Source organism: Puccinia triticina, chromosome 4A (genome assembly GCF_026914185.1).
Source record: "Puccinia triticina chromosome 4A, complete sequence".
Taxonomy (NCBI): domain Eukaryota; kingdom Fungi; phylum Basidiomycota; class Pucciniomycetes; order Pucciniales; family Pucciniaceae; genus Puccinia; species Puccinia triticina.
Genome location: NC_070561.1, coordinates 1,482,288 through 1,487,600, shown reverse-complemented (window position 1 = coordinate 1,487,600; position 5,313 = coordinate 1,482,288).

Sequence of the window (5,313 nt, the reverse complement as noted above, 5' to 3'; positions counted from 1 at the left end):
CCTCGCCGGGTATCGGATGGAGTAGGAGATTGCTCACCTGGGCGATCAACAGTTGCATAGGCTGGAGAAAGTAATGCTCGAGGTTGAGGCCCTTGACTTTGAGCCCATTGAGCCGGTCAGCAATGGAGTGTTGGAGCATCAAGTTGGCGAGGATGGGGAGGCTTTAGCCGAGTTTCTGCAGCAGTTTCTGAATACCTTGATCACGCCCTGGATGTAGTCAAGCACGATGTTGCTGTTGACCTGAACCTGGGCGCCGGCTGTCTGGGCCTGCCCTCCAGGAGTCCAGTGCGCTCACGAATGTTGTCCCAAACAGCATGATCTCCTCAATGTTTGCAAAGATGATTGCTGCCACCCACACACCAATCAGCGGCTCAAGCTCCTGGCGAAACACCTGCAAGAGGATCTTGCAGATCTTGTCAAAGCCCACCTCTTTCTGGATCAGCTTGTATATCGCTTCCTGTGCTAGTGCTTGACAGACGGTGTGGCAGTTGAGGGTGCGGATGGGGCAGGCGACACCTATCAGGGCCCAAGAGCCACAAACGGAAGGTGTTGCTAGACTCTAGTCGAGGGGAAGGTTGAGTCGGAGCTCAAGGGCTGGTGGCGTGGATTTGAGTTCAAATCTTGGCCCTGAGGCTGGTGATGGGGCTTGGGTTGCTTGGTGGTTTCTGGATATTATTGGCGGGGACTCTTGTTGTTGTTGTCATGCACAGCCCAAAACCTAGACAACGCCTAGCCAGTCAAAACACCACTGTGCAGGTCAGAGGTACCGGAGGGGCATGGCGGTGGCGTAGTTGTCAGGGCTTGATTATTGTGGCAGTCGAGTTGGTGGGTCTTGAGAGCCTTAGTGCTGGATTGTCTATAAAATAAGCTTCAGCTTGCTGGTTTGTGTCCGCCAGGACATCCTCTGCCGCTGTAATTCCAGTTTGCGGTTCGTCCTCACCCTCTCCGCTGTTGCACTTGCGCAGTTTGAGGGGGGGATACTCGGTGGCCCCCCTTTGCATAATACCTTCAATGCGGCGCGCTGGGGGTCATCCACCCACTATTTTAAACCCTGCTAGACAGGGATGGATAGTGGGTCCAGTTTGTGGTGTTTGAATTTTGTGTTAAGAAGGCTTTCTGTGATTTGTTTTTTTTGAAAGGGGGAACCCTTGCATTTTTTTTTTGTGATTTGGTTAACTTGTAGGGGAAACCCTTGATCTTTGTTTCTGTGTTTCTCTGTCTTTAATAAACTTGGATGAAATGAGTATTGTAAGTAATGAAGACTGTAAGGTTTCTGTAAGTCTTTTATCCTCTATAACTATTGATACGTTGAAGATAAGGGGGTACTATGTATGAGTGACTATGGGTGAAATTTGGCGTAGAATCTGAATATGCAATAATAATGAGGTATTTGTGAAGGGTTATGAGGAAAGGGGCAATATAATGATGAATATATGTAAAGAAAAGCAATAAAATACTACTTATGGTTTGGAATGGAGCACCACATCCTCCCCCAACTTATTGTCTGTCCCCAGGCAATGCACCAAAGAGAAGATTGATCCAGAAAGAGTTGAAGAATGTTGAGTCCAAGAGTCCAAAGTCCAAAGTCCAGAGTAGTAGTCCAAATCCAGAGTCCAGTGTCCAAAGCCAATAGAATCCAAGTATAATCCAAGTCCAGTATATCTGAGTCCAAGGTATCCAAGTCCAATCCAAAGTCCAATAGTCCTATGTATCCAGAGTATCCATAGTCCAGTATCCAATCCAAAGAGTCCAGTATCCAAAAGAAGGTCCAATTATCAATGAGGGGTGAATGTTTAAGAAGATCTAACTCTGCTGAAGGCAATATCCTTGAGACAGACACATATTAGACTAAATTCCACTCTGAAGAATACAATAATTTTCCTGCCTAACTGAGGCCAATGGAAGAATGCAATGATTGATGATGAATGATGGGGTTGATAATTGTAGTTTCTGAAGGTTGTGAATGATTTGGGTTTGAATGGCTGAATTTCTGAGTATCTGAGTATATAATGTAGAGTTCTGTGAAGAGAATTTGAAGTCCAGGGAGGTTGATAAGCTGTTCAAAGAATATTCTTGCTCAAATTGGGTGGTTTCTGAGCTGCAATGTGTTGGAAGAAATTGATTATAATGGTGAAGGAATGAATGATTGGATTGTTGGTTCAATAATTCCTAGAATACAGGGTGAAGATGATGAAGAAATTCCAATATTGAGGTGGTTGGATGTCCAGTAATTGCTATGGGATGGTAAGGAATGATGATGGGTGATTGGATTGATTGATGGAGGAGTGAATGAATCCTCCCTGGATGAATGGCTGGGGAAAATTGATCCATAATTCTCCTCATGATGGGGGGGAATGAATGATTCATTGGTTGTGTAGGGCCGGTTAAGGATCCAGGTGAAATGCGCGGGCGCTCATAGTAGTAACACCGCGTAGATATAAGGCAATATGTTTTTGGGCATAACTTGGCTTTCCGTCAATGAAAATTTCTAATTCCGGGCTCATTAGAAAGGCAAGAAGGAGGAGATGAAACTACAACCGATCATTATGAAAGATTAATTCTGCAGATGGGCAGCCGTGAACGCTGAATGAAAACCGTGAATGAGACCGTGGAGATACTAAGGGAACTTGGAGCGAGTATAACTTTTGAACCACTCGATAGAATGAACTGGAACAGAGTTCAAATGAAAGGCAAGATCGGAAAGATTAATTCTAAAACCGGGAATGTTAATTTTGTGACCGGCCGCGTGGTTGTTGAAGTCGTTCAGAGTGTCATCATTATTTCCCGCGGTTTTCATCGTACAGGAGTTGAAAGAAAATGAATACATGATGAAATAATTTTAAGGTAACACCAAGGAGCTGTCTGATTAGACTCCTGAAGCTGGCAATTCGACTGGAAAAGGTTATAGGCGAAAAGAATGACGTGAAAGCAATCCAAAAGCAATCCAAGAACTAATTAAACTGGGTCGAACACCAGAGTCAACAATTAAAAGAAATGAAAGAATAACCGCGCCAAAAGTCTCTGAAAGGTAAAGGCACCCATAATGACGTCATAAAATGAAAAAGAATGAGTATCTTATAAGTTCCAGGTCATCGGCCAACAGAAAAGTTCCGCTATAGCGTTCAATATTCGTAATGTTTGCCTCCAGCGCCATTTCCACGCCCTCATCGCCAAAAGATATCATTGAAAATTCAATAGATTATTCTTCCAATACGTCCATATCATCTTTGCAGCTCGACAAAGAGGCCGTCATTAGACCTTCCTACGAAATCCCCTTTTCTATTCGCAGAGCGCACTCGTTCGTCGACAACGTTCACGCGTACAACGCCGGTATGAGAGACTCTTTTAAACCAGAAGAAGTCGATGCCTTGCGCCGCTATATCCAACAAGGACTTCTTGCCTTCGCTCGGGAGGACCTCGACGACCCGGTTACCGCACGAAACACCCGCCTTAAGTTGTATAGCCGGTTCCACGACGCTTTTGCACATGTATGTTGACTGGATTCTGTATGTATATGATGAAATTTTTAGAGGAGAGAGAGTTGATTATAATACTAACATTTCTACCCCCTGTTTCTATTTTGATTTTTAGATGGATACTCATTCCATAATAGATGCCATGATAGAGGAAACTGAGGAGAGGAATGCCCTGGAATTATTAAGGATGAGGGACCAAGTGGAAGAGGAGGAAGATGGTTGGAGAATAGAAGCAGAAATGGAGAGGATAAGAGCTGAAGGTAAGTTCTAATATATTCTATTTTTATTCTTTATTGAGGACTTTTACTAATGTTATGCTTTAATTTTCTTTTTATGTCTTTTGATTTTTATTTTTTTTAGATAAGGAGAAGGGAAAAGAGAAGAAGAAGGAGAAGGAGGAAAGTGAAATGGAAGAGGGTGATGTAGTGATAAAAGAAGAAGAGGTGAGCTTTTAATTTTATAATTAGTTATTTTATTTGAGAGTGTTTGAAAATGATTTTTATTGATTTTATTTCTGATTTGTTTATAGATTTTATTTTATTTTGTTTTTATGTTATTGTGTAAGAAGATGAGAAAGAGAAAAGAGAAGAGAAATGAATTGATTATTCCTTATTTATTGTTTTCACCTGGAGTGGTATTCCTTGACATGAGTTGCAGCAAACCTTCTGGCCAATTCTGTGCCATCCAATTCTTCCAAGATGTAAGATCCTCCTGGGTTTTGAGCTTTGATCCTGTAAGGGCCATTCCATTTATTTTCAAAGAGCTTGCCAAACTGAGAGTCCAAAGATTTGTTATACACTACTACTAATTGACCTTTCTTTAGTGGCTGCCTTGATGTTTTCTTCTTGTTCCAATAATCCACAGAGTTTTTCCTGGAATCCATGAGCTGCTGGTGTGCTTGCTGCAAGATGGTATCCCTGTTTTCAAGCTGCTGAGTCCTAGCCAATAAAAGATCCTGAGTTGATTCTACCTTTGACCGATCCACTCCAAAGAAGGTTTCCAATTCTAAATCAATGGGTAAGATGGGGGGCTGTCCAAGAACTAGTTCATAAGGTGAGTACCCAGTTGATCTCTTGGTGGAAATTCTGTCTGCAAATAAAACTAAAGGTAAATAATTCCTCCACTTCTTGCCTTCTTTTCCACAGAGCTTGACCAAGGTATCCTTAATTGCCTGATGTCCTCTTTCTACCATACCATTTGCTTCAGGATAATAAGGGGTGGTGACTTTGATTTTGATTCCAGATTCCAGAAGGGATTTTTGAAATTGTTGTCCAAATTCAGAGCCTCCATCCACTGTGACTGACCAAGGGGCTCCATATCTGTAGATCCAGTTGTCCAAGAACCACTGAGAGATTTTCTTTGCTTGAATCTTTTCTAGTCCAACTGCTTTTACCCATCCAGAAAGGTCATCTCTTGCAATTACCAGGTATTTCCATTTGCCAGCTTTGATGTGAACTGTATCCAAACTGACTCTTCCAAAGATGGTTGCTGCTCCTGTAGGTTTCTTGGGTTCCATTGGCAATTTTGAACTCCTCTTCTGGCAAGTTTCACAAGACTGGACCCACTTGGTAACACCTCTCTTGAGACCTGGCCACCAAAATCTGAGTTTAATCCTTCTGTAGGTTTCAGCAATACCTCTGTGGCCTAAGGATTCATGAAGGGAATTGAGGATGGATTTCTGAGCTGAAGGAGAGGTGACTACTATCTGGGAGAATGGTTTGTTGATCCTGTGCAAGACTTCATTGGAAAGGAAGAAGTTGGCTGATTTGTGCAAAATTTGCTTGAATTCCACGCTGCTGCATCCTGGAGGTTTGTTCATGGTTAAAAGGTATTCCTG